We start from the raw sequence: 12,632 nt of genomic DNA, 5'->3' as shown, positions 1-12,632 counted from the left end.
ATTGAAATGTCCTCATTCTACACAACCCGAAACCTGCTAGAAGAATGATGATTTAAATCATAGCACCAACTGCAATCTACAATTTTAAAAAAAGATAAGAGCTAAAACATAATGCATACTTTAGAGCTTCATCTATTAATTTTTTACATTGTTAAAAGAAACATGAGATTGATTTAACCTTTAACAGCATAGGAAAATGAGTTAATGTTTTGTCCAGGTTTTTATGGGCTGCCTGATATTCTGTTCTATTGAAGTCAATAGAAAACAAACTTGGTCAGAGTGTGCAATGAGTTGCTGATTTGCAAAAGCCTATTTTGTACCATCACCAAAGACCAATTCCACTCTTGTGGAGCAATAGAGAATTGAGGTACGTTACAATCCACATTGGACAAGGAGTATAGTTTGGGGCAGAACACAGCCATGAGACATCTTTTTGTTCATTTTCTCTCTATTCTCTCTTTCATTTATCACCTCCTCTCCCACCCCCCAACACACACACACAGCTCTGCAGCAGTCAGGTAACGTGAGAGAAGGACAGATGTTTGAGGTCATTCCTGGGAATTACCCCCAATTCACCCTTACTAAATTAGTCAGAGCTGATCCCACACCAGTCCGTTTAGTTACTAGTGTAAGGCCTCAAAGAACTAAATGTGTCAAGGCAATCTGTCCCAGAGGGAGTAATTACCTTCTTAACACAGATCCAACATTCTTCCTGGAGAACGAAGAGATATTTTTACTTAAGTCCTTAGTCTCATGAGGACCTTGAATTCCCTCCTCAGAATGGCTTTGTATTAGTTTGACATTACCTGCAAATGTGGGGCACAACCCCAATTATAAAATGGTGCTGTTCCTGGGCTTCAAGACAGGGTCACTTCAATGTACTTGAATTCCATCTACAAGTCCCAGAGACCATCCCAAACCTTTGAATAGATGAGCAGAGTTTTAGCTTTATTGTCCACATACTTCTGTTCATTTTTGACATTTTACATACTTTAACATTCATATATTTTGCTACTTTTCATAACTTGCTTTTAACAAAATAAGCAGTTAAAATAATCTTGAAAAATCAGCATTATCAGTTTATTACAGGAAGAAGTCGCAAGGTGGCAGCAGATTGCAATATTTCTAAATGCTTTACTCCACTTTGTATGCTTAGGGCTAATGTGTTTACCAAGTAGACTAACATTAGAGATGTTTATTTTCACCCAGATAAACCAATCAACCTGAAATGAACTGGGCCATCTATTTGTGAGCTTCATCTTTGATGTAGTGACCTAAAGTTATAGTTTTGATCCTTTTGGGAAGGATGAATCATAGGGATTGTCTGCATGGATCTAATTTATAAAATCAGTCAAATGTATTTCATTTACAATCATTTTAGCTCCTTGGCTTGATCATCAAACATTGAAGTATGCTATTATAAAGTAGAGAATTTTCATGAAGTTTTAGTTTTACTTGTTACAGTCACTGTTCTATATTTGTTATAATTTCCTTTTGGCCAGTTTGTCTGGGAGCTCACCTCATCCCCACGCATTCACTGCAAAGCCATGCCTGAAGTCACAAATCAAGTTTTGGATAGCTGAGTTGTTAGTATTCTACAAGATTAAAACAGGAGCAATAGGTCCAGGCCGGTTACAATGTGAACAGGAAGCAGGGTAAAATTTTCCTACTCTGTCACAAACAGTACCCCATTCTAACTCAGAACATCCACAAATTTCCACGTCTGTGAAAACCAATTCTATCAGCTATTTGAATCACAGCTCAGCTTGATGATTGAGATGGACAATAATAGAATACAAGATCACAATAACGTGAACAATGTGTACAATGCAGCAAAATTAATTTTGTCAAACAGAAACATTTCACTCACCTTTTCTTCTTTTGAACTGAGGAATGTCCTTATGGAGGTTTATAAAATCATGAGGAGATGGATAGGGTGAATAGCCAAGGTGTTTATTTCCCCATGGTGGGGGGAGTCCAAAACAAGAGGGAATAGGTTTAAGATGAGAAGGGAAAGATTTTAAAAGGATCTGAGAGGTAACGTTTTCACACAGAGGGTAGTGTGTGTATGGAACAAGCTGCCAGAAGGGGTGGTGGTGGCTGGTACAACTATAGCATTTAAAAAGGCATCTGACTTGGTTTTTGAATAGGAAAGGTTTAGAGGGATATGGGCCAAATGCTGGCAAATGACTAGCTCAGATTGGATTGTCTGGTCAACACAGTCAAGTAGACCAAAGGCTCTGTTTCTGTGCTGTATGACTCAAGGACCCTATGACTCTATAACTTGTATGTTAGGAAAATGATTTAATGTTCCTCAATAAGCTTCAGGTAAGGCTGTCAGAGGCATCAGAGAGTAATATTTTCATTTCACAAGTTTAATTTGATCTGAGCCTGGACTCTGCATTATCCTTCTTTTGTGTTTCTACCCATTTCGCCCATGGAGGGAAATAACTGAAGGGAATGGTACTTCAGAAAATGGATAATGTAGTCAACACTTCTTCATCTCTGAGATTTAGGGTGGGGTCAAATCAGCAACTTCTATTTGAATGGTGGCTTCAACATAGTAACATACTCTGGGTTCTTCACAGGAGTATATAATCAGACAAAAGCACATTCAGAATTATGTGAAATATCTCTTTGTATCCCTTGCTTGTGAATATGACAAATTGAGGCATAATACTGGATGTAAATGATGAATTTGCACCACCATTATAATTATAGAAGTATATTGATAGAGATTGTACTGAAAATGAGAGTCTACAGCTATCAGTAAAAATAAAACCGATTGGTTTATCCTTTTAAATAAGGAGAAAGCTGAGGGATAAGCTTTCATGTCATGAAGATGTTTGATAACCTAGATGTAAGGAAATGTGCTTCCTTTACAGGTCAGATCGACATCAAAGACTCAAGCCCCTTCCTGGGATGATTTGACCAAAGGTCTCCACCATTATCTCAATCAATCACTGCTTTCAAATTCCCTCCACTGGCTTTTGCCCAAAACATTGACTCTCCTGCTCCTCAGATGCTGCCTGACATACTGCGTTTTTCCAGCACCATGCTGTCAATTCTAATCTCCAGCATCTGTATTAGTCTATTATTACTTCGCCTAATAGACCTACACCCCTCATTTTGCTTGTGAAAGTGACAGAAACTGTGAGCCTGAGATCTGTCATTACTAATGAGCAATGAAGCTTTAGTAGCTTCACAGTTTGGAATATTGGCGCAGCATATTAAAATTTTGTGATCTTCATGAACTTTTATTCCTCTCTAAGCAACAGTATTTATTGACACGAATATAATGGACTGTGTGAGAAAGCTCGGGGGACTGAGGGTAATAAAAGATGAAATTAATACAATTGGAATGCATCTGATACACTAGAAGTTTTAAGGATTGAATGGAGGGAGTATATCAAGATTTTTTGATTTGACATTCCTCCTTGAGACTGCACTCCCAGGAACAGTGAATTTTCTAGTGAAAGGAATGAAATTGTATTGGAGAATGAGTTAAGAATAAATCAAAGTTCCTACTTTGAGGGTTGTGACCCAAACATTTTCCGTGATTTCCTGTATCATTGGTAAAAATGAGTTTTTTAAGAAATGTTCAGTTTTAAATGGAGATCTGTTTTGTATGTGATTAATTAAAGAAATTTTAAAGTATTTTTAAGAGGTGGAAATGTGAAATAAAAGCAGGAAATATTGGAAAGAATAGATCTGTCAACCTCGCTGTCAAATGAACATTTTGGGGCTGACTCTGCCTTCAAATTGAAACTTAAAATTTGAACACAACAATAGTTTGCATTTATATAGAACTTTCCAATATACTTTGCAACCAACAAAAAAAGAAAAGTGGGAACCTTTTTGCACAAGATAAGAATTTTGATTTAAACAGCATTTTAACATAGAAAATGTTCTAAACTACTTCAAGAAGGAGTTAAATTAGTTCCTCAGGCTAAAGGGATCAAAGGATATGGGGCGAAAGCAGGAGCAAGATATTGAGTTGGACGAACAGCCATAATCGGATTGAATGATGGAGCAGGTTCGAAAGGTTGATTGGCCTATCCTTGCTTCTATTTTCTATGTCTCTATCCTTCGCAGGAGCGTAGGCTGGCAAAAATTCAACTACAATTCAAGGAAGGCATGATTATGGGTGGCACGATGGCTCAGTGGTTAGCACAGCTGCCTCACAGCGCTGGAGACCCTGGTTCGATTTCCGCCTTGGGTGACTGTCTGGATGGAGTTTGCATATTCTCCCTGTGTCTGTGTGGGTTTCTTCTGATTTCCTCCCACAATCCAAAGATGTGCAGGTCAGGTGAATTGGCTATGCTACATTGCCCATAGTAAGTGTAGGGTAGGGGAATGGGTCTGGGTGGGTTACTCTTCAGAGGATTGGTGTGGACTTGTTGGGCTGAAGGGCCTGTTTCTATACTGTAGGGAATCTAATCTAAAAGCTTGATCAAAGAGGGAGATTTTAGATTCATTGGGCAGGATGTTGAAGCTGTGGATGCGATTCAGAGGAGTGGTCTAATTCCAGGTCTGACACTGAGCTCTGCTCTTTAATGTGCTAATATTCTAAGCCTCAGCTAATTAAAGGTCAGGGTGGTGGTGTTCCTATGTATCTGCTGCTCTTGTCCTTCTAGATGGAAGTGGTCATGGGTTTGGGAGGTGCTGTCTCAAGATCTTTGGTGAATTTCGACAGAGCATCTTGTAAATGGATATTACTGCTCTACCAAGTGCTGATGGTGGAGGGAATGGATGTTTATGGATGTAGTGCCAATTAAGTGGGCTACTTTGCCCTAAATAGTGTCAAGCTTCTTGAGTATTGTTGTAGCTGCATTCATTCAGGCAAATGAGAGTATTGCATCACACTCCTGACTCGTACCATGTACATAATGGACAGGTTTTGGGAAGTCAGAAGGTGAGCTACATGCTGCCATATTCTTAGATTTTGACCTGCTCTTGTAGTCATTGTGTTTAAATGGCAAGTCCAGTTGGGTTTCTGGTCAATGATAATCCACAGATGGTGATTATAAGGGATTCAATGGTGTTAATACCAATGAATGTCAAGGAATGGTGGTTAGATGGTCAGTTATTGGCGATGGTCATATCTGTAAATTTACAGGATATGGAGGAACAATACTGCCCCTTCTGCTTGAGGAGGACTGCTGCGTTGCCAGTTAGCTTTCCGCAAAAGCTGTTCTCACTTCCCTCAGCTGGGGACACCCCGCCATCCAGGGTTAAACCTGTAACTTGGGTTAAATGTAAGTCTTTCAGCCAGGATCATATTTAAAACTGGCAACCCACTAGCCTGGGATATAACCAGTTGGAGGTGAATGAGGTCAGGTTTAAGATTTTCAATTCGAACACTCTGATCTCAAATCCAACGATCTTGGGAAGTTAAAATTACCCGCTCAGTGCACAAAATAATGTTAAGGAGATTCAAATTTTTGCATCAAAAGCAACACTAGGCTGCAATGTAGTACAAGTGTATGACATCAGGTACACTGTAAATGCAGTCACCATCATGTCTGGAATGTAATCCTTATCTGGAAAGCTTAAAAAAATCAGATCGTCCCCCTGCTCTGCCATTTGAATATTGATGGTTGAAAAGAACTGACCTCCTTTCCCAGCTATTTTCAATCATTAAGAGATTTGTCTGGCAGTCAGAAGCCAAGGACGTGTGAATAAATGTCATCATTTTCTCAGGCACTCAGCAGTATCAAGAATGGGCAGAATAAGCAGTTACCTTCTTGAATTATTAAAGAGTGGTCAATGTAGTAAAACATATACAGGTAGCGATTTTTCATGTCACATTGTTTTGTGCAATTAAAATGATACCTGACTTAATTTGAATTTTACAGACGGCTGTATGACGGGGAAAACGAGATACACGATTTGATGCTACAGGATCACGTCTTTCACTCCTGGAAGGAAAACACCACCTGATCAATATCTTGTACATTACTTCAATTGTCTTGTATGTCAGAATATCTCTTGACAGAAAAATCAGCTTAAAATAAAATATACTTATGCAGTCAACGTAAAAGTATATCTCAGTCATGAAGTCTCATCTTTAAATAGCCATTTCTTTAATTATTTGTTAACAGTTCAGATGAACTGCTCCATACTCAGTGATTATAAATGCCTTGCCAGCAAATTCTTTAGCCTGTCGTTATTGTCCTTGTCTGTCCTGGATTTCTGTTCAAAAATGTGTTACTAGGAGATAATCAAATGTATCTAATATAAGTATCAGTGAAAAAGGAAGCACATTGATAGCATTCACAGGCTCATTCCCATGAAACCTGTGTTAGAGCACATCGATTGCCAGAAGCCGTGTTTTGAACAAGAATAGCTTGTGCCACGGGTACTGCAATATATGAAGGGAACTGATATGGGCAACGGTGCTCTTGGCTCCATGTAGTCCAAACCTTCACTGGTGCTGCAACAAAACAAGTATTGAATACTGGGGAAAAGTAAAGATTTGGAAGGATCTCAAATTTAAAGTGGCATTGTGCTGTAAAACTGACTTGTATGTCATTATATGTTGTAAACAGAAAGCACAAATGAGGTTTTGTCTGTCGGTATGGAGGTGAAGTTTGGTGTTTCTTTCTGCGGAGGGAATGTTGGCTAGGACACTCCAAAATTATTGAAATAAAGTTACGTCTTTTTACTTCCCAATGAAAGAAGCAAAAGGAGTGTGTATTAACTTGTTTTCTGAAGGACTGTGCCTCCATCAAACAACATTCACTCCCCTTGACTATAACCAAAGTTGTGGGTTCATGTCCTGAACTAGAAACTGAAACCTTAAAATGGTGAGAGTCTTTGGAATGTAAGAAGCAACATTGGAACAAGAGGAAGCCATTCAGCAACTCAGTCTTGATCTGTCATTTAATAATGTAATGGCTGATCTGATCTTAACTACTTTCCGTGGTTTTGGATCTCTATCCTAGATTTTTTGTATCTATCACTTAGCTTTGAAATTTTCAATAAAATTTACCTCCACATTTTTTTTTGGTGGAGAGACTTCCAGATTTCAACTACCCTTTGTTACCAATTGAACAAAACAACATTTTAAAAATAGGCAAAAAGGCAGATGTTATTTTAACGTGAGTCAATAGTCAAATCAGTTCAGTGCCTCAATTAGCACATGCTGATGCTTTCAATTGATACTTTTTTTTGTTTTGTATGAATGCCTGAGAATAATGCTAATGTAGAATTTCAGTGCATAGCATTGTGTATTTCTCATTTTCAACAGCTGAATACTACTTTGAAGTTGAGGTCCTGGTAAATGTTTTTGCACTTTAGCCCTGTCAGATTGGACTACTGGTTGGAGCTGAATTACCCTATCTATATAGATTTAAATGAGAGCTCTCTGTCTTTTAACATTTTGTGATGCGTTGTTGTAGAACTTGATACAGGGATGTAATCCTGTGCTTGTCTCAAATGCTGTGCACTTATTGTATTCTGGAAGCTTCATACATTTAAATATGCTCATTTAATTTATTCCTCTTATCGGGCTGATGCAGAAAGTGGAGTTTTAAGGGTGGATTTAAAAAACTGTTGCAGAGAAAACATGATGCAATTTTCTCTATTCCTTGGAACATTTACATGGTGTCAAAAATGAAATATCTTCTTCAAACTATTAAAATCTATTAAGATTGAGGATTTCAATATGTTTACATTGCTCACCAAAGGCTGGATTTAATCAGACACCAATCTCAACATCAGACAATTCTATTTGATAATACTTTAGTTCACAAATCTCACCTTAGGTGGGAAACTAACCATATTTCAGCAAAGAGTCATTTTTGCTGGGTTTCATCAAGGGTTTATCACTGCCTGCAAGTTTGGTTGGTGAACAGACACTGACTTTGTCCACAGTTGCAGTCATTTTCCATTTGTAGATCACATTTAGCACTTGGCAGGCGATGCAGGATACTGTAGGGCTTGCTGGGCTCTAAGTACCAGGCTCAGCCTCGACATCAGGTTCCCGACCATGAACCGTCAGATCACCTTTTACTTCATACTGTCTGGACAGCCCATTCTGACTGAACCCTGCCTACTATCTCGAGCTACCACTCCAATTCTCATCCTGACACCTCAGCCCAGTTCTGAGGAAGAGTCACCAGATCTGAAACGTTAACTCTGATTTCTCTTCCCAGATGCTGCCAGACCTCCTGAGCTTTTCCAGCTTCCTCTGTTTTTGTACCTGAGCCCTCAAACTAGTTTGGTCATGCCCACATTGCGCTGCACTGACTCCTGTTGAGGCCATTGATGGTGACTGACTATCACAACCCCTTTGGCAGCTCCCAAGCAATTTCATCTCCATCCTTCATGTGTAGAATATCCTCCTTCTTTATGCATTCCAGATTGCTTCCGCCAATCCCCAGCTTTCAATCCCCCACACACCTTCGGTGCTCACTCAGCTGATCCCAGTAATGTCTGTGGCCCACCTGCCTGACTGACATGAGGTGGAAAGCCCCAACTGATGACTGACCAGACCCCTTAATCTAGCTAAATTTGAGTGCTACATTTTGGAAATGCAAATCAGGGCAGGAATATACTCTTAAATGGTAAGGTCCTGGGGAGTGTTGACGAACAAAGAGACCTTGTAGTGCAGGTTTATAGTTCCTTGAAAATGGAATTGCAGCTAGGTAGGATAGTGAAGAAGGTGTTTGGTATTCTTCCCTTTATTGGTCAGTGCATTGAGTACAGGAGTTGGGAGGTCATGTTGCGGCTGTTCAGGACATTAGTTAGGCCACTATTGAAATTCTGTGTGCAATTCTGGTTTTCCTGCTATAGGAAAGATGTTAAACTTGAAGGGGTTCTGAAAAGATTTACAAGAATGTTGCCAGGATTGTGCTTTCGGGAGAAGCTGAATAGGCTGGGTCTACTTTCCTTGGAGCATTGGAGGTTGAGGGGGTGATCTTTGAGGTTTATAAAATCATGAGGTGTTCGGATAAGGTAAACAGACAGGTTCTTTTATCGTGGGGTGGGGGAGTTCAAATCCAGGAGCCAATGGTTTAAAGTGAGAGGGGAAAGATTTAAAAGGGACCGAAGGGACAACTTCTTCACTCAGAGGGTGGTGCATGTGTGGAATGACCTGCCAGAGGAAGTGGTGGCGGCTGGTACAATGACGACATTTGAAAGGTATCTGGATGAATAGGAAGGGCGAAGACAGATTTGAGCCATACGCTGGCAAATGGGACGAGATTAATTTAGAATATCTAGTCACATGGACAATTAAGATTAAAGGATCTGTTTCTGTGTTGCACATCTCTGTGACTCTATGACTATTTTCCTTAGACTTTGAGACATGGCCATTTGGTTGATGCACGTGTAGAGTGCTTGCTGTGTAGGTGTGAGACTGACTGGGCTACACAGCACTGTGTCTTCCCCACTGGCAGATGATTGCTGACAAGTAGAACAAGCTGCCTGTCTTTGTGTTTGCGCTAAACAGCCAGGCAAGACAAAAGTACAGTGAGTGTTTAAAGTTTGGCAGAGAGTACAAAACTTAAAAAGTGAACATAATGGGAGGCATGGATGCTTTGAGTGTCTAGCTAGATGCTGAGTGAGCAGACGGCACAGTGGCTCAGTGGTTAGCAGTGCTGTCTCACAGTACTAGAGACCTAGATTCGATTCCAGCCTTGGGTCACCAGCTGTGTGGAGTTTACATGTTCTCCTGAGTCTTACAGTTTCCTCCTACAGTCCAAACTAGTGTAAATTTGATGGATTGGCCATGGTAAAATTGTCTGTAGTGTCCAGGAGTGTGAAGGCTAGGTGGATTAGCCATAGGGAATGTGGGGTTATAGGGGTAAGGTGGGGGATTTGGTCAGGGTTGGTTGCTGTTCAGAGGGTCAGTACAGACTTGAATAGCTCAATAGCCTCTTGCTGCACTGTAGGGATTCTATGATTCTAAATGAGCATGGAGCCTGGACCAAGACTCTGAGCTGGGCACTCCTGTTCCTGCCCACAGAATGTCTTTGTAGTTGCATCCCAATGATAAGCTTTCAGTGTGCCCTGATATCCCATGAGAGTGGTTGGAGATGTGCCATGTGGCATGTAGAAGCTGGTATGTGTTAGAGGCCAGTGTCTACAGGCATGGAGTATACCCAGAGACATTGATGCCAGGCATCCAGGACGGAGAGCTGGAGGACTTTCATATGGGGAGTTCTGTAGTTTCTATCTGGGGGATGGAAGAATGGGAAACTGAATATTAACAATGCATATTAACAAGATTAGGTAATGATGGTGATAATGAGCAATATTTTGATAAATAGGCCTCTCACTGTTCACTAGCGAGAATCTTGACTCGACGAATGGAATTTAGTTGGAAAATGCGACATGTTGCTCGTGACATAATGGAAGATTTTGCCTGACCAGTCATGCGGTTCTCATAAATCCTTCACCATAGCCCACATTGTTTAGGATCTGGGACGATTCTGCTGCCTGATAATTTCTACAGCATCAATTTACTAGGTTCTTTAAAATTGTGTTCCTTTCCACACAGATGTGTACATTTCCTGTGCTGAATCTGGTGGTGTTCCTGACCGAGACTTTAATTTTCATAAAGTGGTGACAAGTCCAACATTGATATTCATCGTTGATTTGTTTTTAACTTTATAATTTAAATTTACTGGCTCCTCAGTTCTTGTGATGTTTTTCAAATATTTTGAGCAAGAAAAGAGTATCTTGGGATTAGTGATTCTGTTGTGTCTATCACTGACTAGAACATTGTGTCAAAAACAACAGGACAATCCTTCGCAGCCCATTTAGCTGTTAAATAATAACCACAGCAGGGTAGCAGATGGCTAAAATTCTGTTCCATTGGTTAATTTTAGTGGCAAGTTAGTCATGTGTGTAGACAGTGGTGCAACATTTGTAGGAAGTATTAACTAGCTGTGATGAATCTCCATTGCATAATCTACATATTTTTATAGGGTTTATAGATCTGCATGCATTGATTTAAAATATCCATCTGGAAAGGAATTTCTGTTGTTCTTTTGAGGGACAAGGCCCAACAATTTAGGAATGAGACCAGTGTGTATTTTTGTGTAAATAAACCTTATATTTTCTGTCAGGTTTAACTTACTTAGCTAACTATCTTTGGCCTGTGATAGACTGCTTCTATACGTGTAAGGTTGGTATTGCAGGAGGAAACAAGTTAAAATACAAACCAGAAACCTCCTTAAGAGCTATATCTTGTCTATTGCTGTAATGTTGTAAGTGCATGGTAGAAATAATTGCCATGGTTTTGCTGTTTTATCAACTACAAGGATATCGGTGCTTGCCATCATTCATTTGTAAAACTGACAGCAACTTCTGATGTTTGCACATGCGCAGATAAATACAGAAACCTGGAAATTGCTATTATTGAAACCCTGCTCTTTCATAGGTTGCGCAATTGGACAATCTTTCACAATCTACGTAGAGATCACTGTCAATGTGTAAATGTAAACAGATTACCCGCGATTATTGCAGTAAAAACAAATGAAAAACATAGAATTTATTCAATCAGAACCAACTGTGGTTTACCACTGTAGTAACTGCTGAATAATCCTTCTAACCACAAAGATTTAATCAGACAAATGTAGAGATTCAGTCCTTCAAGGAAATAAATAATGTTGTAAATTGAAAAGAAAATACTAGTCTTGTGTATAATAAAACAAAAAAAAAATGCAGAGACTGAAGATCTGAAACAAAAACAGAAGTTGCTGAAGAAACTCAGCAGATCTGGCTTGTCTCCTTCTATCAAGCCAGAATTGGTCAGAGACCTCGAAGTGAAGGAGCCATTGGGAAGTAGTGACCATAATACAATAAGCTTCAATCTGCAATTTGAGAGGGAGAGGGTACAGTCGGAAGTGACAGTACTTCAGTTGAATAAAGGGAACTATGGAGCTATGAGGGAGGAGCTGGCCAAAGTTCAATGGTGCAATACCTTAGCAGGGATGACTGTGGAGGAACAATGGCAGATATTTCTGTGTATTATGCAGAAGATGCAGGATCAGTTCATTCCAAAAAGGAAGAAAGATCCCAGGAGGAGACATGGGCGGCCGTGACTGACGAGGGAAGTAAAGAAATATATAAAGTTAAAAGAGAAAAAGTATAACATAGCTAAGATAACTGGGGAAACTGAGGACTGGGAAGCTTTTAAAGAGCAACAGAGGATTACTAAGAAGGAAATACGCAGAGGAAAAATAAGGTATGAAGGTAAACAGGACAATAATATAAAGGAGGATAGTAAAAGCTTTTTTAAGTATGTGCAAGGCAAAAAAATGGTTAAGACTAAAATTGGGCCCTTGAAGACAGAAACAGGGGAATATATTACGAGGAACAAAGAAATGGCAGAGGAATTAAAAGGGTACTTCAGATCTGTGTTCACTGGGGAAGACACAAGCAATCTCCCTGAGGTAACAGTGGCTGAAGGACCTGAAATTAAGGGAATTTATATTTGCCTGGATTTGGTGTTGGAGAGACTGTTAGGTCTGAAGGTTGACAAGTCTCCGGGGCCTGATGGTCTGCATCCCAGGGTACTGAAGGAGGTGGCTCGGGAAATCGTGGATGCCTTGGTGATTATTTTCCAGAGTTCGATAGATTCAGGATCAGTTCCTGCAGATTGGAGGGTGGCTAATGTT

The 12,632-nt window shown here is 39.8% G+C and overlaps 1 protein-coding gene across 2 annotated transcripts in view; it reads left to right on the top strand.

Moving 5' to 3' along the window:
* The window catches only part of LOC122561108 (kinase non-catalytic C-lobe domain-containing protein 1), a 351,506-nt gene that overhangs the window by 332,705 nt on the left and 6,169 nt on the right, over window positions 1–12,632 (top strand). The window contains exon 31 of one of the 2 annotated variants that reach the window (XR_006314907.1): window positions 5,859–5,974. The gene's annotated coding sequence lies outside the window, so the exon portion shown is untranslated. Of the gene's footprint in view, window positions 1–5,858; window positions 6,037–12,632 lie in introns of those variants that run through there. The other variant, XR_006314906.1, reaches the window with a different exon arrangement.

This window comes from Chiloscyllium plagiosum, chromosome 22 (assembly GCF_004010195.1).
Source record: "Chiloscyllium plagiosum isolate BGI_BamShark_2017 chromosome 22, ASM401019v2, whole genome shotgun sequence".
In the NCBI taxonomy this organism is placed as follows: domain Eukaryota; kingdom Metazoa; phylum Chordata; class Chondrichthyes; order Orectolobiformes; family Hemiscylliidae; genus Chiloscyllium; species Chiloscyllium plagiosum.
This window is presented reverse-complemented; position numbering and strand designations above follow the sequence as displayed.